The 24,585-nt window shown below is 33.5% G+C and overlaps 1 protein-coding gene across 3 annotated transcripts in view; it reads left to right on the top strand.

Moving 5' to 3' along the window:
• The window catches only part of LOC142333791 (calcitonin gene-related peptide type 1 receptor-like), a 980,405-nt gene that overhangs the window by 447,962 nt on the left and 507,858 nt on the right, over window positions 1-24,585 (top strand). The window lies entirely within an intron of this gene.

Below are 24,585 nucleotides of genomic sequence, written 5' to 3'. Positions count from 1 at the left end.
CTTTTTAGATGAGACTCATTATGTGCTTAATGTTTTTGTAAACAAACAAAATTATGTATTTGGAGCGATTCCAAACCACAAATGATTCAATAGTGACTATTATATTAAAAAAATTATTGTATTATGGGCTGGTGGTGACATCATTTGGCTATTTTTTTTTCGATAATGAACAAATTAACTTGAATTCTATAGAGAAGAATTGAGAGGAGAGTGGAAGACCAATAGGAGAAGACCAATTTGGTTTTGGAAAAGTATAGGGACAACGGAAGCAATTTTAGGCCTCAGATTAATAGTAGAAGGAAGATTAAAGAAAAACAAATCGACATATTTGGCGTTTATAGACCTAGAAAAGGCATTCGATAACGTAGACTGGAATAAAATGTTCAGCATTTTAAAAAAATTAGGGTTCAAATACAGAGATAGAAGAACAATTGCTAACATGTACAGGAACCAAACAGCAACAGTAACAATTGAAGAACATAAGAAAGAAGCCGTAATAAGAAAGGGAGTCCGACAAGGATGTTCCCTATCACCGTTACTTTTTAATCTTTACATGGAACTAGCAGTTAACGATGTTAAAGAACAATTTAGATTCGGAGTAACAGTACAAGGTGAAAAGATAAAGATGCTACGATTTACCGATGATATAGTCATTCTAGCCGAGAATAAAAAGGATTTAGAGGAAACAATGAACGGCATAGATGAAGTCCTACGCAAGAACTATCGCATGAAAATAAACACCAAAATAGTTTAAGTTTTCTATTTGTTTTCATTTACGTTATGTTGTTCAAACATTGAAAAATTGTACCGCCAAAAAAATTTCATCAACTTTCATAATTTAAAACAATTTTTAAAAAGATCTAGCTTGATGCATAAATATAGAAATTTAAATGAAATTATTAATTACCGAATTAACATTTATTTCATACAAAAATATAAATTAAATATTTAAAACAACTGCAATATTAGATATAATTTAATATTATATTTGTGTAATATTGCGTGTTCCAGTTCACAGTCTTTAAATTTAAATACATGATTATATACTGTAAATGATAAATTTGTATCATTGAAATTCATTAGATATCAAAATGAGATTATACGTAGATTTATTTAATTTTTTTTTTTTTTGCTTAATTTATGAGTATATTATTATAGTAAGTTAAAGGATAATAAACTGAATTGAGAGCAATAAATTTTCTTGTGTGTAGCTTTTAATAACTGTGTTTTCATTAACTGAATAAAGGGTGAAATTTCCACTGTCTAGCAGAGTATGAAGTTAATGAAATGCGGTCGCATTTGTGTAATATTTTAAATTTAAATAAATATTTATTTATCTATCCTCATTAAAATATTGTTTCATTAATATGTATGGAGTGGAATATATATTGAAAGAGAGACTGGAATATTTATAAAAAAGGAAGCAGATTTCTTGTTCTACAATAAGCTTCCGTAATATAAATTATACCTTCTCTTATCCAATAAAAGAAGAAAACGGTTGTGTAAGCTCTATATTTAGGTTTTTTTTGCGCGCACACATTAACGAAAATAGTAAAATAAAAACGAAAATTCAAAGAGAAAAGTCGACCTCCGTGGCGCGAGTGGTAGCGCCTCGGCCTTTCACTCGGAGGTCCTGGATTCGAATCCCGGTCAGGCGTGGAATTTTTCACAAACGCTACAAAACAATCATCTCATCCTCTGCGGAATGAATCGCTTGACTGCGGACCAGGAGGTAAAATAAAAGGTAGATGAAAAAAAAATTATTTCAAAAACTAAAAACATTCAATTTATAAGCGATACTAAAATCGGTTTAGCCATATAGCAGCATACAACTATGGAACAAGGAGCGTGTAAAAGTAACGTTGAGATTATACTACAACGTTTTCAAAAGAGTCTTCAAAATCTATTGAAGAAACACCATGGTTCGCTCGGAATGAGAAAATTCCGAGCGAACATAAGGCAACCCAAGGGGTTGCCTTATGTTCGTGACGAGATCAAACGATTCCGGGTAAAATTACGGACCATTGATTCTCAAACGTTTTCGTCCACCGCCCACATTGAGAATCAAACATTTTCCTGCTACCCCCAAAAATGTTAAACTTACCTTTTTTTTTTTTTGTCTTCAGTCATTTGACTGGTTTGATGCAGCTCTCCAAGATTCCCTATCTAGTGCTAGTCGTTTCATTTCAGTATACCCTCTACATCCTACATCCCTAACAATTTGTTTTACATATTCCAAACGTGGCCTGCCTACACAATTTTTCCCTTCTACCTGTCCTTCCAAAATTAAAGCGACTATTCCAGGATGCCTTAGTATGTGGCCTATAAGTCTGTCTCTTCTTTTAACTATATTTTTCCAAATGCTTCTTTCTTCATCTATTTGCCGCAATACCTCCTCATTTGTCACTTTATCCACCCATCTGATTTTTAACATTCTCCTATAGCACCACATTTCAAAAGCTTCTAACCTTTTCTTCTCAGATATACCGATTGTCCAAGTTTCACTTCCATATAAAGCGACACTCCAAACATATACTTTCAAAAATCATTTCCTGACATTTAAATTAATTTTTGATGTAAACACTACAATTTACTCGTGATTCCTTTATAGAAACCGATTGTAAATACATTATATGCGAGACAAAAAAAAATACAAAAAACAATAGTTCCTCAAATCATTCTGAATATATCTTTTAAAAACTTGGGAGTTTCTATACTTACCCAACAATGTGAAACTAAGCTATACTTCGAAAATTTATTTCTACGTACAACTATTTCAAGATTTTTCCTAACATATATTTTCATTTAAAATATTATTTTATGAAAATTATTGAAAAAAAAAATTAAAATAGAATTTTAAAAACAAACCAACATACTTGACGTTTATAGACCTAGAAAATAAAATAAAATAACGTAGACTGGAATAAAATGTTCAGCATTTTAAAAAATTAGGGTTCAAATACAGAGATAGAAAAACAATTGTTAACATGTACAGGAACCAAACAGCAACAGTAATAATTGAAGAACATAAGAAAGAAGCCGTAATAAGAAAGGGAGTCCGACAAGGATGTTCCCTATCCCCGTTACTTTTTAATCTTTACATGGAACTAGCAGTTAATGATGTTAAAGAACAATTCAGATTCGGAGTAACAGTACAAGGTGAAAAGATAAAGATGCTACGATTTGCTGATGATATAGTAATTCTAGCCGAGAGTAAAAAGGATTTAGAAGAATGAAACGATGAACGGCATAGATGAAGTCCTACGCAAGAACTATCTCATGAAAATAAACAAGAACAAAACAAAAGTAATGAAATGTAGTAGAAATAACAAAGATGGACCACTGAATGTGAAAATAGGAGGAGAAAAGATTATGGAGGTAGAAAAATTTTGTTATTTGGGAAGTAGATTTACTAAAGATGGACGAAGCAGGAGCGATATAAAATGCCGAGTAGCACAAGCTAAACGAGCCTTCACTAAGAAATATAATTTGTTTACATCAAAAATTAATTTAAATGTCAGGAAAAGATTTTTGAAAGTATATGTTTGGAGTGTCGCTTTATATGGAAGTGAAACTACGACGATCGGAGTATCTGAGAAGAAAACATTAGAAGCTTTTGAAATGCGGTGCTATAGGAGAATGTTAAAAATCAGACGGGTGGATAAAGTGACAAATGAAGAGGTATTGTGGCAAATAATTGAAGAAAGAAGCATTTGGAGAAATATAGTTAAAAGAAGAGACAGACTTATAGGCCATATACTAAGGCATCTTGGAATAGTCGCTTTAATATTGGAAGGACAGGTAGAAGGGAAAAATTGTGTAGGCAGGCCACGTTTGGAATATGTAAAACAATTTGTTAGAGATGTAGGATGTAGAGGGTATACTGAAATGAAACAACTAGCACTAGATAGGGAATATTGGAGAGCTGCATCAAACCAGTCAAATGACTGAAGACAAAAAAAAAAGAAGAATTTTAAAATAAAAAAAAAGAAAAGCTGACAACACAGTAGGATTTTCACGTGGTTAAAGCCCCGTTTCGGGAAAGTCCTACAACTTTGGGTTGTTTCTGATGGACGGCTTTCACACACAACTTAATTTAAAATATTTATAATTTCATTTAAATATATAAATATATAATTATATATTTAAATATATAATATTTTTATAGTTTATTTAATTCAATGATTCTAATTAAAGCGTGCGTGCAAACCGTACTTTATTCGCGCTGCCTGTGGCGGTACTAGCGGCAACGTTCGGTATAACTAAACTAATATAATTCCAGAAGTTACATAGAAAAAAATTTGGATTGTACGGTCGGCTGACGAGATTTAACGCACCAGATACCCAGTCAACCGGGCAATCGAGTACGAGACCCAACCAGACCGAGTTACTTTTTTTTACACTTTAAATATTATTCATTTATTTAATTCTACTGTTCGACTGTGACGTCACAACATAGCACGAGTTTAGGGAATTTTTTGGTATGGGGGTACGATTTTCCAAAATTGTTTTTTTTTTTAAATATTATTTTTTATTGTCAACAAATGTGTCTAATAAAAATATGACTTTAATTAGGCGAAGGCAAGAAATAATGAAGGGGACCTTGTTTTATAGCCTCACCCCCCTTGAACTTTTAAGTTTAAAATTGATTGACATCAACATCCCATACGTAGAAGTAATCGGTCATGTAGTTCTAGAGATATAAGGTGATTTAGAGGAAAAATATCGAACATACATACGTAGGGCAAAGATCCGGAAACTTTCCATCTGTTTTTTTTTGGGGGAGGGTTCCTTAAGTGTCAAAACGTCAAAATTCGATGAAAACCGCAAAATGTCAAATTTGAACGATTACGATACTTTCTTTTCTAAAGTTACAACTCTGTTATTACCCAGTGGCGGATCGTAATTAAATTAGTGGGGATGCTACTCCAGAAATTTTTTTTCTGAGCCTTTTCAAGGCCATGGTTAAAGTTTTATCTAAAATAAAAGAACCGTAAAAAAGAGTTAATCAATTAAGATAGGTAGAAGCAGGTTAATAATCTAATTCTAAACTTTATCATACTCAAGAATATGGTACACGGTTTAACCGAATATAATGAAATGTTAATACAGATAATATTTTTTAGCATAATTAGATAATAAGTTAATAAAATATCCGCTTAAAATACTATAGTTCAACGATGCTTAATTTAAATTACTATGTACACATAAACAAATACATAATTAATTTCCAGGAATTACCTTCTCTTTCGTTTCGCCTTTCCAGCGTTTTTTTGGACAGATTTAGCGATCAAAGAGCCCTTGATTTCTGCCATCTTCTGATCGCTACTGAAAAAACAACTAAACCGCTTTCATATTCCTTCCACCAACTAAACTAGAAAAGAGAAAGGAACGTAAAAAAAACTACCTTCCATCAGCACACCAGAGTCGGAACTGCGGGCGCGACAGTTCTCTCTCTCTACCTCGCAGCCTTGCGTGCAACTTTCTATGTGCGCATGCGCACAACAAACAAACACCAAACCACTGGAACTGTGAAGCGCACAGTTCCACACAAGGATTTTTGTATTTTTTTCATAAGTTGGGGGATGGCTACTGACATTAAGCTTAATGATTATATATTGTACAAGTATAAAGAAAGAATTAAAGAAAAAAGAATTTTATCGATAATATAAAACGGAAATAGGTGCTGCTGCAGTTCCACAGTGCCTATACGCGAACCACCATTGGTTACAGCGATATTTAGACGGGAAAGTAAAAATTAAATAAATAAATAGTGACGTATAATAAAAATAATATGAAATAGACAGTTTTATTACGGAAGTGTTATAGAAGGAAAGGAGGAAATAAGTGTAAAATAAAAAAAAAAGAAGAAAAATAATAAAGTGTAAGGAACGACAATATAAAAGATTAAATGATGGAAGAGTTAAGGACTGAACAAAGTAGATCGATAATACAAAGTGGTGAAAAAGAGGAGAATTATATGTGCGCGTGTATGTGTGTGTATATTCGCACACGCAAATGTACGAGTAAAAGTAAAATAAAGATAAAAAATATATATATATAAAAAAAGAGAGAAAGAGTTGACAAGAGATGAGAATTGCGTAATGATAAATGGTCTACTTAGCAGCCTACGTGCTGCTTGACTATTGTTATTACAGTGGAGTATGCCAATTTATCATACCAATTTACTGACATTCCGTTACATGACATTTCTCGTACATGACATCATAATAGAGACAATTTACCGACTTAAAAATTCAACATGTTGCCCGTTTTTAAAAAGACTAATCACTGTAATTTTTTATGTATACATAAATATTCTTCAATATATTTCTGATACAAAATCAAATACGTGCTGTCCTAAATGAGATTATTATATATAGAGTAAAGAAAACTCGTTTAACCGAATTTTTCTTATAAGAAATTAAATTTAATCGTCTACTGTAGCTTTTATAATCTTTACGTGAAGTAATTAAATGATGCCTAGTCATCACTATTCACCAGTCTTCCTTACTTTTCCAATTATAAAGAATCCTTTTCTATTCTTTAAGCCACTTTTTTTTTTCTTTTGGATATTTTTTACCTTCGTCTTTATACCTACATATCAATCAAATCCCTTTTCATGTCTTATTTTATCAAATCACTTTTTGACATTTACTCTAGTTTTTATGCGCTTAATTAGTTCTTTTCTATTCTTTTATTTTTTCCTGTTTTAGCCTCAGGGAATTACCGTTCAGATAGTACTTCAGAGGATGGTATATATGAGTGTAAATGAAGTGTAGTCTTGAACAGTCTCATAGTTCGACCATTCCTGAGATGTGTGGTTAATTGAAATTCAACCACCAAACAACATCGGTATCCACGATTTTTTTATTCAAATCTGTATAAAATTAACTGCCTTTACTAGGACTTGAACGCTGTAACTCTCGACTTCCAAATCAGCTGATTTGGGAAGACGCGTTCACCATTAGACCAACCCGGTGGGTTGCTCTTAATTAGTTAATCTGTGATTTTCCTACCCTACTAAAGGGCATTTGTATGTGGTCTTTTTTAGGTATTAATATAAAACTTTTAACGTAAAAATTATTAGGTATTGCTTCAGACGATGAGATGGATGATTTGTAGCGTGTGAAAATGCCATGCCTAACCGGGATTCAAACCCGGGAACTTCGGATGAGAGGTCGAGATGCAGCCACTCGCGCCACAGAGACCGGTATGTGGTCCTCTCTCTCTCTCACTCTCTCTCTCTCACTCGCTCTCTCTCTCTCTCTCTCTGTCTGTCTCTCTCTCTCTCTCTCTCTCTCTCTGTGTGTGTGTGTGTGTGTGTGTGTGTGTGTGTGTGTGTGTGTGTGTGTGTGTGTGTGTGTGTGTGTGTGTGTGCGTGTGTGCGTGTGTGCGTGCGAGTGTACGTGCTCAGTTTATTAAAATCATTCTCCTGTTACCACATATATGCCTAATTTAATATGGGCAGGCGATAACGGTAGCAACGATAAGAGCGGGCGCACAGTATACGGATGCGCTGATACAAGCATCACTCCCACCGCGCAGAAGACGGCGCAGTTCTCCAACCATAGCGGCGCTGCAGTCCCACCAATCTTAGGCTCTAATAAAAGAGCGTGCACGAGAGTGAATTTTCAAGGGAATACCAAGGTTATTGGCGTGTAATTTTGATTACTGCCGAGTCACGGAAAGTATAGCCCAAAGAAAAATGAAGAGGTCATCGGAAGAAGAAAGAAGACCCAGTACGCAACCCGCCGTCACGGACCGAAGTCCGGAAGAAGAGCCTAGCAAAGTAGCAACGTGAAGGGCAGCCATTGAAGAAGAATATAAAGATCTTTAATCCTTTATCCACACCATAAAACTACTTACAATTTAATTAAGCCAGCAACTGCGACTCCCTCCGGAAAAGGAGGCGCATTGCTCCCTCCAAACAACTAGGGCCTCGTTGTGGCGTATTCCTGCTAGCCCATAAAGTGAAGTGAAAGGACTTCAGCGGACGGTTTAAAGGGGAATCATGTCGGGAGCACCAGGCTCAAAAAGTTTCCCGCGGTCGGACCCGGTAATGGGTTGAAAATGCTGGTCCAAAACCGATACGAAAGCAAATCACAAAATTCGTCCATAAATATAAGAAAAATTAAAATCTGTAACCGACACTAAAAAGAAACACCTGAAACAAGCCCGATTATAGAATCATACAGCTGCAAGGGACACTGTCCAGATTCTGCGATTCGATGGAAGAATTGTAATACTCCCGCCACTTTTGCGTTCAGTTCCGTGAATTTTCAATTCATCGTCGACCACCACCTGGAGAAGACCAAGAAGAAGAAGATGGAAGAGGACAGAAGAAGTTCCCTGGCCGGCAACGTGGGACTTCCCGATGGATGCCAACATCCCCTCCGGAGCAACAGGCCTGGCTGGTCCGCCGAGGGAGCAGCTCGACGCGGACGCTACTTTCCCGCTCCAGCTCACCGGGTTTCAATCGCCCTGGACGGCGGACTCAGCACCAGTAGCCGGCCCAGCGTGGGATCGCTTCGGGACAACCGCCTCGGCCGCACCGGCGAAGGACGACCGACGCCGACCCAACACTGCGAGGCTCTGGGGCAACCATTGCCACGCTGTACTGGGGACCGAACTGCTGCTCACGGAAAGCCCGGTTGGACTTCAATGGACGTGGCGCAACTCCCCGACTTCGCCAGCTTCCAGACCCAATAGCTCTTCTCAGAGCTAACGCAAAAAACGGCCCTTTTCAGTACCACTACAAAGTTTTCAAATACGAACTGTCGAAGCCATTCGGCGACACTACTTAAGACAACCGTAATAGTTACAACAGAGAAGAAATAATAAAAAATATTAAAAGATTACGATAAAATAATAAGATATTAAATATGGTCAGCTACCAAATTTATTTACTATTACTACTTATTTTCAACTTACTCACATTAATAATTTCTATTAGCTTGTACATCATTTTTAAAGCAACATTTTTTAAATATGTAATCCCGCGTAATTGTCTTAAAGACTAATTATAACAGTGGCAAGTATAATTAATTAAAATAATTTTAAACGATATCAAAATTAATGATTGTCAAAATTACAAAATTTACAAGTATTATGAAAATCTACAAGAGGCAATATAAAAATTCAACGTATGAATAATATTTTAAGTGATAAAATATCTATATATCAAAATCAATAATATTATTTCATCATAAAAAATCTTGAGTATATATTTTTTTTTATAAAAGTTTTTTTGATATCTTAGTTTTAAAAAAAAATTTTAATCTTTTTAAGATTAATTTTATTCCTCTGAACTGTCAAGTTATAGTTAAATTTTATTAAAATATTCAATATATTATGAATATCTTTTTAAGCGATCAAGTGTCTCTATATATATATATATATATCATCAATAATGTTAATTTATTACAAAACATTTTTTTTTTTTTTGTCTTCAGTCATTTGACTTGTTTGATGCAGCTCTCCAAGATTCCCTATCTAGTGCTAGTCGTTTCATTTCAAAATACCCTCTACATCCTACATCCCTAACAATTTGTTTTACGTATTCCAAACGTGGCCTACCTACACAATTTTTCCCTTCTACCTGTACTTGCAATACTAAAGCGACTATTCCAGGATGCCTTAGTATGTGGCCTATAAGTCTGTCTCTTCTTTTAACTATATTTTTCCAAATGCTTCTTTCTTCATCTATTTGCCGCAATACCTCTTCATTTGTCACTTTATCCACCCGCTTATTTCACTTTATTTCAAAAGCTTCTAATCTTTTCTTCTCAGATACTCCGATTATCCAAATTTCACTTCCATATAAAGTGACACTCCAAACATACACTTTCAAAAATCTTTTCCTGACATTAAATTAATTTTTGATGTAAACAAATTATATTTATTACTGAAGGCTCGTTTAGCTTGTGTTATTCGGCATTTTATATCGCTCCAGCTTCGTCCATCTTTAGTAATTCTACTTCCCAAATAAAAAAAATCTACTACCTCCATAATCTTTTCTCCTCCTATTTTCACATTCAGTGGTCCATCTTTGTTATTTCTACTACATTTCATTACTTTTGTTTTGTTCTTGTTTATTTTCATGCGATAGTTCTTGCGTAGGACTTCATCCATGCCGTTCATTGTTTCTTCTAAATCATTTTTACTCTCGGCTAGAATCAGCAAATCGTAGCATCATTATCTTTTCATCTTGTACTGTTACTCCGAATCTAAATTGTTCTTTAACATCGTTAACTGCTAGTTCCATGTAAAGATTAAAAAGTAACGGTGATAGGGAACATCCTTGTCGGACTTCCTTTCTTATTACGGCTTCTTTCTTATGTTCTTCAATTGTTACTGTTGCTGTTTGGTTCCTGTAAATGTTAGCAATCGTTCTATCTCTGTATTTGAACCGTTTTTTTTTTTTTTAATGCTGATTATTTTATTCCAGTATACGTTATCGAATCCCTTTTCTAGGTCTATAAACGCCAAGTATGTCGGTTTGTTTTTCATTAATCTTCCTTCTACTATTAATCTGAGGCCTAAAATTGCTTCCCTTGTCCCTATACTTTTCCTGAAACCAAATTGGTCTTCTCCTAACACTTCTTCCACTCTCCTCTCAATTCTTCTGTATAGAATTCTAGTTAAGATTTTTGATGCGTGACTAGGTAAACTAATTTTTCTGTATTCTTCACATTTATTTGCCCCTGCTTTCTTTGTTATCATTACTATAACACTTTTTTTGAAGTCTGATGGAAATTCCCCATTTTCATAAATATTACACACCAGTTTGTATAATCTATCAATCGCTTCCTCACCTGCACTGCGCAGTAATTCTACAGGTATTCCGTCTATTTCAGGAGCCTTTCTGCCATTTAAATCGTTTAATGCTCTCTTAAATTCAGATCTCAGTATTGTTTCTCCCGTTTCATCCTATTCAACTTCTTCTTCTTCCTCTATAACATCATTTTCTAATTCATTTCCTCCGTATAACTCTTCAATATATTCCACCCATCTATCGACTACCTTTCGTATTATACATTTGTGTACCATCTTTGTTTAACACATTATTAGATTTTAATTTACGTACCCCAAAATTTTCCTTAACTTTCCTGTATGCTCCGTCTATTTTACCAATGTTCATTTCTCTTTCCACTTCTGAACACTTTTCTTTAATCCACTTTTCTTTCGACAGTTTGCACTTCCTGTTTATAGCATTTCTTAATTGCCGATAGTTCCTTTTACTTTCTTCATCACTATCATTCTTATATTTTCTACGTTCATTCATCAGCTGCAATATATCGTCTGAAACCCAAGGTTTTTTACCAGTTCTCTTTATTCCGCCTAAGTCCGTTAAGTACAAAACATTACCTATATTTATTTCTGTTTAATAGAAATTTTTTCATCTAAAATTCGCTAAATAATTTGTGATCGCTCTATACATCTTTTGGAATTTTTTTTTTAAATATGTAAGATTTTGAAATATCGAGAGATTTGTAAACACTCTGAAATTCAAAGTTTTAGCTTATTACTAACTATTATTTTGATATATTTGCTGTTGTAACAGCAATGCTGTCATAAATGGGAAATCAAAAACAATGATTTTAAAAGTCCTTGATATAGAAAAATTATTAAACTAAATTAAAAAAACCAAAACTTCACTATAGATAACATGTAATTTAATAAAACCTAACATATATATTTATAATTACGTATGTTGTTAGTTTGGTTTAATAAATATAGTCACCCACACGCGCGCGTACACACACACACATATATACAATACAAGTAATATTGGTTTCTTATTTTGTCACTAGAAGTATATTGGTTTTTCTTCTGTGTTTATTTTTTGTTTGTTTACTGTTGTTATGTTTATTGTTTTATTTATTTTCTACGTTTGCTTATTTTACGTGTTCTTGTTTGTACATCTACCTTACAAGTTCGTTAGTCTGAACATGAACCACAAATACAACGTAGGAAACCTTCCAGAATGTAATATTGTACTTTATTACACATCGTTTGATTTTAAAGATTTTTTTTTTATTTCCCAATACTGTATTGAAAATACGGAATTAAAAAAAAATACTCGACAACGAAGTTATAATACTTTACTGTCATTTGTTATTCTTATATAGCTGGATTATACATAATAAAGGTTACGCAAGATGTTTTTTTTTTTTTTTTTTTTGGGTGGGTGAGGGTAATGTATGATAAGTATTTACTTTGAAGTTATTTATTGTTATATGGCCGATATCCGTGGCGGAGTGGTAGCGTCTAGGTCTTTCATCCGGAGGTCCCCTGGGTTCAAATCCCGGTTAGTCATGGTATTTTTAAAAAGATAAAAACATTCCGTTTCCAATTTATATGAAGTTCTGTGGTAAATCAATTCATCAGAAATATAAATAAAAATATTTTTATATTAACCAAAATAATTTTGAAAAATTCTAAAAATCGTTTTTCTTTGTAATATTTCTGTGCTTCACTATCTGCAAAATGACCTTCCAAGAATTTTTTTTAATTTGTATTAAATAGAAGAAAACTAGAGGAATACCATGGGGGATTTAGACAATGGCGAGGCTGCCCAGAACAAATTCTATATTTAAAATTAATTATAGGGTAAAAATATGAATTACTGAAATCCATGCATTTGTTAATGCGTAAGTAACACTTAAATAAAAACCGTCTCTTTAAAGGATTAATAATATATATTAAATAACAAAATAAGAGAGATGAAAACTGTAAAATAATTTTAAACTAATTTTTTTTTTTAATTTTTAAATGTAGGTGGTTTTTAAAAGATAAGATCAATAACCTTGCCGGCCTTTGTGACGTTCGAATCCGGAGGTCCCGGGTTCGAATCCCGGTCAATAATGGCATTTTCACACACGCTAATTTCACACGCTGATTTCATAAATCATTCATCTCATCCTCTGAAGAAAATCTCCACAAAGAAATGGTAAAAATATGGTACTAAGAGGAATTTCCGGAAGAATGGAAAACCGCAATAATCCAACCTTTACATAAAAAAGGTGATAAAACCAACCCTGACAACTATAGAAGAATTTCCTTACTAGATTGCACTTACAAAATTCTATCGAGAATAATTTACAACAGAATCAGAGACCGACTGGAACAGGAAATCGGAGAATACCAAGAGGGATTTAGACCGTGGCGAGGCTGCCCAGAACAAATTATAAATTTAAAATTAATTATAAGGTATCATAAACTAAGGAATAAACAACTGGTAGTGACTTTTATTGATTTCAAGAAAGCATATGATTGTGTACATCGAGAATCCCTGCTAAAAATCCTGAAAAATTTACTGCTTCACCCAAAACTAGGTAAAATCATCGGACTAACACTAACGGATACCGAATCCAAGGTTAAATTCAGGGGAGAAATATCTGATCCATTCGACATCAAAACAGGACTGAGACAAGGAGATGGTCTGTCACCGCTTTTATTCAACTGTGCCCTTGAATTTACAATACGGGATTGGAAAAAATTAAATAAAGATAACGTTAAAGTAGGAAAAGATATCTCAGTAAATCGCCTAGCTTTGCGGACGATTTAGCCCTACTACCCCAAAATATAGAAGAGGCAAGATACCAACTGTCAACACTGGAAGAGATTGCAGGAAAAATCGGTCTAAAAATTTCATACGAAAAAACCAAAATTATGGTTAGAGACCCGCTATGCGTATGCAAAGTAAATATAAACAATAATGACATAGAACTAGTAGAAAACTTTAAATATTTGGGGGAAAACATCACACACAATCTCCAAAAAAATCCAAACTGGAATAAAAGAATAAATAAACTCATCAAAACCGCAATAAAAACGCAAAGCATCTATAACAAAAAATGCATGTCCATAAACACAAAAATAAGACATTACAACTCAGTTATCCGACCGGAAATACATTACGGATGCGAAACCGTATTTGGACCGTACCAGACAAGGTTTACCGACAAACCGGAAAAGATTGAAAGACAGATTCTACGACGATGCATCGAGAAAAACATTAAAAAAGACGTGACTTGGAGAATTATTCCAAACGAAGAGATTTACAAAACTATCATCCCGATAACTAATAAATTTAGAAAGAAGAGAATTTCCTTTCTAGGACATATTTTCAGAACGGAAGAGGCCAGCATTATCAGACGGATAATCGAACTTTTCTGGAACAAGAAAAGCAGACCGAACTGGTTATACGAAGTACAGAAAGACATTAGACATAACCCGTGAAAACCTAAAAACGAAAACCGAAAACTATGAGAAATTTAAAAAATAAAGAAACAAGATTCCTATCAAAACCCAAGAAAACAATAAGCCGGGTGTACTCTGAACAAGAAGATCTGAAACCCTTAGAAATTACTGGCAAAAAAGAAAAGCTGAAAAACAACAAATCAGCAAGAAAAGAAAGAACTTGCCAAAAACAAAAATGAACTAAAGTGATCCATTATGGTCTTAAAAATAGAAAAAAAAAAAATGGAAGAAAAATTCGACTAAAAAATGTACAACCAATAAAAAGTTATCCATGATTTTTTTTTTGGGGTGTGGTTGTGAGTGATTTATGATGAAATTTTATTATAATAATAATATTAGAAGTTTAAGTAAACCAAAAAAGTTTTCAAAAACTCAATGATTTTGAACACGGATCGGCTCCTCCACTCATAATATTGCCCTATGCTTAGGAAGACAAAAAAATTTGGTTAAAAAAAAAACATTTTTTTTTTTAGATTTTTGGACAAGGAAGGAATTTTGGGAAATTTTTTTTTAAATGGTAAAAAAAACATTTTTGCATGTACTGAGCTTAATATAAAACGGGGTTATTTTTGCAAAATTTTGAGAAAATTGATTCCAACAAAAATGTATACCTTTCCTCATGGAGATACTAAACCCAAAAGTTTACCAAAACATTTCCCTATATACACGAGTCTTTTACAAAATTTCATAAAAATCGGTTTACCTGTCAAAAATTATTAAGCTTTAAACACAAATAGATACCTTCTTCCGAATATTAATCCGCATTTTCTTTCTGTTTTGAGTCCTTTAGTCAAACGTCGAGAAATGAAAGATATTCATAACCAATTTTTTGATTGATTATCATATTTCCATCTTGCAGCATAGCTCTATTTTACTATGATTCTTGGAGCTGTGATGCATGGAAAATAAAAAACAAGTATCAAAATATTAATTCGAAGAATTTTTTTTCTTATTTTCGTTATATACAGATTGTCGGACGAAGAAACTGAGAAAATATCAGGACAAGTTCTACTGGTAAAAATAATGTAGAAAAAAATTCATATAAACATATGTCTAGAAAGCAGGAGCAGATAAATATGAAGAACACAGAACAATTAGCTTAACTAGCCAAGCATCAAAAATCTTAACCAGAATTCTGTACAGAAGAATTGAGAGGAGAATCGAAGAAGTGTTAGGAGAAGACGAATTTGGTTTCAGAAAAATTATAGGGACAAGGGAAGCAATTTTAGGCCTCAGATTAATAATAGAATGAAGATTAAAGAAAAAACAAACCGACGTACTTGGCATTTATAGACCTAGAAAAGGGATTCGATAACGTATACTGGAATAAAATAATCAGCATTAAAAAAAAAAAAAACGGTTCAAATACAGAGATAGAACGATTGCTAACATGTACAGGAACCAAACAGCAACAGTAATAATTGAAGAACATAAGAAAGAACCCGTAATAAGAAAGGGAGTCCGACAAGGATGTTCCTTATCCCCGTTACTTTTTAATCTTTACATAGAACTATCAGTTAATGATGTTGAAGAAAATTTAGATCCGGAGTAACAGAACAAGGAGAAAAGATAAAGAGGAAGATTTTCTGATGATATAGTAATTCTAGCCGAGAGTAAAAAGGATTTAGAAGAAACAATGAACGGCATGGATGAAGTCCTACGCAAGAAATACTGCATGAAAATAAACAACAACAAAATGAAAGTAATGGAATGTAATAGAAATAACGAAGATCGAACACTGAATGTGAAAATAGGAAGAGAAAAGATTACGGAGGTAGAAGAATTTTGCTACTTGGGAAGCAGAATTACAAAAGATGGACGAAGCAGGAGCGATATAAAGTGTCGAATAGCACAAGAGAAACCAGCTGTCAGTCAGAAATATAATTTGTTTACATCAAAAATTAATTTAAATATCAGGTAAAGATATTTGAAAGTATATGTTTGGAGTGTCGCTTTATATGGAAATGAAACTTGGACGAACAGAGTACCTGAGAAGAAAATATTAGAAGCTTTTGAAACGTGGTGCTGTAGGAGGATGTTAAAAATCATGTGGGTGGATAAAGTGAAAAATGAAGAGGTGTTGTAGCATATCAATGAAGAAAGAAGCATTTAGAAAAATACAGTTAAAAGAAGAGACAGACTTATAGGCCACATGTTAAGGCATCCTGGAATAGTCACTTTAATGTTAGAGGTAGAAGGAAAAAATTGTGCAGACAGGCAATGTTTGGAATATGTAAAACTAATTGTTCGGTATATAGGGGGTTACCGAAAAGAAACGACTAGCATTAGATAGGGAATCTTGGAGAGCTGCAACAAACCAGTCAAATGACTGAAGACAAAGTCTAGAAACGCTCTATTTTCAAAATAAATTAGAATTTTTGCCATTACGAAATGTTTCATTGTTTCAAATTTGTGTTCGATTCAATGACTTACGGTAATAACCGGATTATATTCTTTGCCAGTATTCAACTTTACTATGGCTAAACCGTTGGTCAAATCGAATTCAGAGACCACTAAATTTGAATTAAATTTTCTACAAAGAAAATGGTTTTTCCTTTTTTCGTTATCTCTTTTAGTCATTAATAAGTATGATGGTGCACTGGACGGTGTTTCAATCATTACCCACTATTCCTGTGTGTGTGTGTGTGTGTGTGTGTGTGTGTGTGTGTGTGTGTGTGTGTGTGTGTGTGTGTGTGTGTGTGTGTGTGTGTGTGTGTGTGTGTGTGTGTGTGTGTGTGTGTGTGTGTGTGTGTGTGTGTGTGTGTGTGTGTGTGTGTGTGTGTGTGTGTGTGTGTGTGTGTGTGTGTGTGTGTGTGTGTGTGTGTGTGTGTGTGTGTGTGTGTGTGTGTGTGTGTGTGTGTGTGTGTGTGTGTGTGTGTGTGTGTGTGTGTGTGTGTGTGTGTGTGTGTGTGTGTGTGTGTGTGTGTGTGTGTGTGTGTGTGTGTAATGTAACGCCCTGCGATTGGTTGCACTGGTTACATGAAAAAAATAACAAAAAATAAAAAGCGAGAAACGATGTACGGTCACCTACTTTTGGTTTTTGTCGGATAATTCCAAAGAACCATGCGAAATACTTTTTTACCCGAACGAAGGACGGGTAATCTCTTTATTACTATATGAAACCGACTATTTTGAATCCCGCATACTTCAGTTTACTCAAAGTTTCAAATCCTGTGCTGATGAAAACTTTGATCTGAAGAAAATTACTATACACTGATGGTTTTTAAATATTAAACTGTTTTTAATTGTTATTTATCAGTATTATTCTCACATAAAATGTTAAATCTTATTTTTTTATAGTCGCATCAAAAATTAGTCATTAGCGAGTTACCACTGTTACGTAACTGTACAGGTTTTTTTCTGTACAACTTTGTAACTGTACAAATTTGTAGTCTTGAACAAACTCAGGTCGACTACTCCTGAGATGTGTAGTTAATTGAAACCCAACCATCAAATAACATCGGTATCCACGATCAATATTCAAATCCGAATAAAAGTAACTTTCTTTACAAGGTTTTTGAACCACAGACCTCTCGACTTTGAAATCACCTATTTTGCGATGGCGAGTTGGTATAGTGGTGAATATCTTAGAAATTATTTTACTAAATCTAATGTCGTTGATTAAATCGATTTTCATTGTTTAAATCAAACAATTTTTTTTCGAAAAAAAATATCGCTAAAATTTTCTTATAAAGAAAATTATAAAATTCGTTTAAAGTAAAGGATTTTGAAGACAAAAAAATTATACGTCCCATAGTATAGAATCGGTTTAAAGTGGTCGTTAGTCCTCTAAAAATTATCAAAAAGTTTTGTCTGAAAGAATTTTTGATATGACAAACCCTTACAAGGGTAAGGGATGACCAAAATATTACTGGAATTGTAAAAAGATGTGGCTTGTCGAATACTAAACATGTGAAACTTTTTTCATATGCAACCTTTGTCGTATTGAGTAAATTTGAAGTTTTTCTTAACTTTAAGGTGGAAATCTTTTTTATCCCCGACTTAGAACCGGCGAAATCTATTTCCGACTTCCGGGCTACCTAAAGGATTTTTTTATTTTATTGCTGATTTTCAAAGGTAGGTTAAATTAATTATTACAAAGATAAAAATGATGAACTATATCAGAAATTTAATTGGGAAGGATATTTTTTTGTATTTTTAATTCGTAAAATTATATTAGTATTTGAAAAACTGTAACCATTTCCGGGAAATGTGGATATTTAATTGAAAAAAAAAAAAATTAAAACACAAAACACAAAACATTCACAAAAATTTAAGGATTGGATACTTTTTAAAAAATATTATTGATTTACATCCGGTCTGCCCGATGTAATTTTTTGTACATTTGTCTATAGTTATATTTTAGTAATCAGTAATTATATAATATAACAATTTATATTAAAATATTTGATTAAAAATTTTATATATTGATCAGCCGGTTAGATAAAATAATATTTAAAAATTAAAAACTACCTTATTAAATGATCCAGTTATTTATAAATTAAAGTTTGAACTAAATAAACCATTTTATGTATAATATTTATTGTATTATAAATAGAAGAAATAAGAAGATAATTTTAACTTCCTGTCATTACCGTTGACAAAATGATTAATAAAATGTTATTTTAAAAACCAAAACAAAACTTAAAAGTAGAAATAAACACATCATTAATATAAAATGAAACTGTAGTATCGTTAACGGATATTTTAAAAGCTTTTAATAAAAAAATGATTAATAGTTAGTATAACTTAACAAATTCTGATCTTTAATTTTAATGATTTATTTTTGTAACACTATTTATTTTGAAATAAGTCAGTAAATTATATATATATATATATACAGTGTTTCCTTTATTTAAAAACAAGCGGTCAAAAAATAAACTTGTTACTCAATAAATGAAATATTTATGCAAGTTATTTTCAACATGTGTGTGTGTGTGTGTGTGTGTGTGTGTGTGTGTGTGTGTGTGTGTGTGTGTGTGTGTGTGTGTGTGTGTGTGTGTGTGTGTGTGCGTGTGCGTGTGTGTGTGTGCGTGCGTGTGTGTGTGTGCGTGTGTGTGTGTGTGTGCGTGTGTGTGTGTGCGTGCGCGTGTGTGTGTGTGTGTGTGTGTGTGTGTGTGTGTGTGTGTGTGTTTGTGTGTGAATATGTCAAAACCATGCCATCGTTATTTAATATTTAAAATGAAATAACTATTTAATTTTGAATTATTATATCATCTGCCTCTATTTTATAGGTTTATAAACAATCAACCAAATTTTATCAAAATAGTTGGTGTCCAAAAAAAAAGTCCATGATTTTAAATTATACTTCCGTTATTCGGTGTAACTAGTCACGCATCAAAAATCTTAACTAGAATTCTATACAGAAGAATTGAGAGGAGAGTGGAAAAAGTGTTAGGAGAAGACCAATTTGGTTTCAGGAAAAGTATAGGGACAACGGAAGCAATTTTAGGCCTCAGATTAATAGTAGAAGGAATATTAAAAAAAAACAAACCGACATACTTGGCGTTTATAGACATAGAAAAGGCATTCGATAACGTAGACTGGAATAAAATGTTCAGCATTTTAAAAAAATTAGGGTTCAAATACAGAGATAGAAGAACAATTGCTAACATGTACAGGAACCAAACAGCAACAGTAATAATTGAAGAACATAAGAAAGAAGCCGTAATAAGAAAGGGAGTCCGACAAGGATGTTCCCTATCTCCGTTACTTTTTAATCTTTACATGGAACTAGCAGTTAACGATGTTAAAGAACAATTTAGATTCGGAGTAACAGTACAAGGTGAAAAGATAAATATGCTACGATTTGCCGATGATATAGTCATTCTAGCCGAGAATAAAAAGGATTTAGAGGAAACAATGAACGGCATAGATGAAGTCCTACGCAAGAACTATCGCATGAAAATAAACAAGAAGAAAACAAAAGTAATGAAATGTAGTAGAAATAACAAAGATGGACCACTGAATGTGAAAATAGGAGGAGAAAAGATTATGGAGGTAGAAGAATTTTGTTATTTGGGAAATAGAATTACTAAAGATGGACGAAGCAGGAGCGATATAAAATGCCGAATAGCACAAGCTAAACGAGCCTTCAGTAAGAAATATAATTTATTTACATCAAAAACTAATTTAAATGTCAGGAAAAGATTTTTGAAAGTATATGTTTGGAACGTCGCTTTATATGGAAGTGAAACTTGAACGATCGGAGTATCTGAGAAGAAAAGATTAGAAGCTTTTGAAATGCGGTGCTATAGGAGAATGTTAAAAATCAGACGGGTGGATAAAGTGACAAATGAAGAGGTATTGCGGCAAATAGATGAAGAAAGAAACATTTCGAAAAATATAGTTAAAAGAAGAGACAGACTTATAGGCCACATACTAAGGCATCCTGGAATAGTCGCTTTAATATTGGATGGACAGGTAGAAGGGAAAAATTGTGTAGGCAGGCCACGTTTGGAATATGTAAAACAAATTGTTAGGGATGTAGGTATACTGAAATGAAACGACTAGCACTAGATAGGCAATCTTGGAGAGCTGCATCAAACCAGTCAAATAACTGAAGACAAAAAAAAGACAATAAAAAAATTCGTTTTAAAATTACAAATGTATGTTTTTTTTTTGTCTTTTTTTTCACATGAAAGTTTTTTGTAACGTATTAATGTAACAAAGTATGAGCGCCATTTACAGCCCTGCAGAAGTCAGACTGTTAATCTAATACATTCTATACTTGAACATGAGTGAAGGAATCACTTCCATGGCTACTGTTATTCTCTGAAGCAGGTGGTCAGGTAACTGGTTTTATTTCTTACGTAGCCTAAAAATAAGAAAAGCATCGGTGTCAAAACAGGATTTCAAATCCTAATAAAAGCAGTTACTAAAAAAAAAAAAAGTAACTAATTACTACTAAAATAATAATTACTTAAAAAGATTACCAATAAATTAAAAATCCTTCCAAAAAAAAAAAATCAAATTTGATTGCAAGAACAGTGAAAAACAAAATTATTAGAACGTTTTTAGATGAAGTAAATACATTTTAAGTTAAAATGGTTTGTGGTTACTAAACAAATCCATTGATCTCTTTCAGTTGGTTAAAGTAAGAAAGCTCATTATGAGGTAACAAATGGGTTGACCTTATCTATTATCAAAGGATTCGCTGGGTTTCCTTAAATTAATAAATAAATTTCCACTACTCTAGTAATCTAAGTAATAATTTTTGCTGAATCCAATTAAGTATTTTATTTTATTAAATAAAGTAGAATAAATAATTTATGTAACAATTTAATTAAACTCATTTCAATGTTATATAAAAAGAAAAACACCTTTTCATTTGTACCTGATACCCTGAAAATCTACTGAACAAATTATAACGAAATTGTAATTTTAGCTTACTTATAATTCCCGGAACATTTGTTTCCTCGGAATGGTGAGGGTTTCCCCTCATCAATCTCATAATAAAAAAAAACGTACAAATAAATAACCTTTTCCTTTTTTCTGTTTAGCCTCGGAAATCACCTTAAGGTATTATTTCAGAGGATGAATAAAGATGATATGTATGAATGTAAATGAAGTATAGACTTATACAGTCTCAGGTCGATCATTCCTTAACCAACCGGGTCGGCCTAGTGGTGAATGCATCTTCCCAAATCAGCTAATTTTGAAATCGAGAGTTCCAGCATTCAAGTCCTGCTAAAGACAGTTATTTTATACGAATTTGAATGCTAGATCGTGGATACCGGTGTTCTTTGGTGGTTGGGTTTCAATTAACTACACATCTCAGGAATGGTCGAACTGAGACTGTACAAAACTACACTTCATTTACACTCATACATTTCATCTTCTGAAGTAATACCTGAATAGTAATTCCTGGAGGGTAAAAAGAAAGAAGAGAGAAGTCGACCATTCCTGAGATGTGTAGTTAATTGAAACCCAACCACCAAAGAACACCGATAACCACGATCTAGTATTCAAATCCGTATAAAAGTTACTAAGGTTTGAACTTCAAACCTTTCGACTTCGAAATCAACTTTTTTGCGATGACGAGTTGATCTAGTGGTGAATAACCTAGAAATTCTTTACTAAATCTAATGTCGTTGTCTATATCGATTGTAATTGTTTAAATCAATAATCGACTTTTCAGAAAATTATTATGTGATTTACTAAATTAAATGTCATTGTTTATAAAAGATCGATTTCTATTATTATCGGGTGTTTGTTTAAAAAGGCAACCGAATTTAAAGAAAAATAATTTGTTATATTTAATCCTTTTAGTTGTAAATATTAAAATTATTTTTCGTAAATATTATCGAGATCAAATTTTTTATAACAGTTTTTGAAAGTGATTCACCATTTTCATCGATGTAGCTCTTTTAACCCTCTTTTTCATATTCCATGCAACGTTTCGAAGTTTCCTATTTCTTTTGAATTATGTTAACTTTCAGTTCTTCAATTGATTATATACATATAATAAGTAAATACATACATAAGGTTGTCTATTCAAACAACCTTTTAGATATTCCTAGAGAAAAAATCTACAGGAGAAAGAACAGGTACCCTAGCTGGCTATAAGCCAATCAATATTACGCTAAAAATATTTCTCAAAAGGTCCATTGTTGCTCTTGAGTTACATTTTGTTGAAACCATGAACATCTCTCTCTCTCACTCTCTCTCATTTAATTCTAAATTTGCAGTAAATTGCGTTACAATTTCTTGGAAAAGATTTGTATTTATTAAGAGTGTTTTCAAAAAATATGAGGCCAACTATTTTTCGCCTGGAAATTGTACATCACACACCAATTTTCTGTAGGTGTAGAGGTCGTGAATATATGATCTGAGGATTTTTGGAGGGAGATTTTGTAGCGATCATTCCGACTACTAATGTAACCACTCAAATGAAATTCCACGGGTAAAAAATACATTATTCATTATTTTAATAATCTTTCTCGAAGAAACTGATTAAACTATTGACAGTATTGGAGTCTAGCAGAATAATCAATCGGGTATAATTCATGTAATACATGAATTCGTTATGGCTTTAAGTAAATTTTGTCTCCCTTTTGTTTAGCCTCTGGAACCACCGTAAGATATTACTTCACAGGATGAATGAGGATGATATATGTGAATGTAAATGAAGTGTAGACTTGAACAGTCTCAGGTCAACCATTCCTGACACGTGTAGTTAATTGAAACCCAACCACTAAAGAGAGAAGTAAACCTAAGAGAAGAGAAGTAACAGTATTAAAATATCTTGGAGTCACCTTACAGAAAAACTGCAGATTTACTGTGCAGGTACTAAGTGTCTGTCAGAGTGCTGAGAAACTGACTAAATGCCTAAATATAATTTTGTCAAAGCAGAGCGCTCCTCGGGCATCAAAAAGAAGAGTTTTAGCGACAACCGTAGTGTCAACAATGATGTATGTCGTTCCGGGATGGAGTTGTGCTCTCACTATTAGCAGAAACAGAGCACACAGGGGGATACTACTTGAAGAGAGCACACAGGAGGATACTACTGGGAGTAGTATCTGCCTGTAGAACTGTTTCTTACGAGGCCCTCTGTGTGCTCTCGGGAATGTTACCGATTGACCTTATCGCCAGATATAGAACCGACAGGTTTTTAGGGAGAGCAGAAAATGAAGTCAGGTAAAACATAAATAGAATCTGGCAGGAGAGATGGGCGGAGGCTGGAGTGGCTGGATGGACAAGAACTTTAATTCCATAATTCACAGGATGGATTGATAGGTGGCATGGAGAGACTGACTAATGGATCACCCAGTTCCTCACGGGACACGGGTGTTTCAATGGCTATCTCCATAAGGTGGGAAGAAGGAATGAACCCACGTGCATGTACTGCGAATAGGACGATGATTCTGAGCATACGTTTTTGTGTGTAATGAATGGATAAGGCTAAGTCACGACGCGGGTATTCATGAAAAAACGCCGAAGGAGACCATGGAGTTCATGCTCAGCAGTAAGGAGAACTGGAGGAAGGTCGCTGATTATATAAAGACAGTATTAAAACAGAAGAATGAAGATGAAAGAAGTATGGGTTTCTAGTATGTTAGGTCGGGTGGACAGCCTCAGCGGTGAGAGCCAGCATGCTTAGGTGTACTGGTTTCAATGATCCGCTGAGGACTCCTTGAGGTGTGCTGTAGGGACAAGAGTGTATTATAAAAGATCCGGGGGTCACATCACGACTTGTAGGTATGATGTGGTTCCATAGAGGACATAATAGAGAAAAAAAAATCTCAAAAGAGCCACCGGTACGCCTGACCTGTAACGGACACTCCCCTGGGTGGCGTAATACCATCAAGTCGGTCC

Source organism: Lycorma delicatula, chromosome 13 (genome assembly GCF_047948215.1).
Source record: "Lycorma delicatula isolate Av1 chromosome 13, ASM4794821v1, whole genome shotgun sequence".
NCBI classification, from domain to species: Eukaryota; Metazoa; Arthropoda; class Insecta; order Hemiptera; family Fulgoridae; genus Lycorma; species Lycorma delicatula.
Note: the sequence above shows the minus strand (reverse complement) of the source record. Positions and strands in the feature narration are given on the sequence as shown.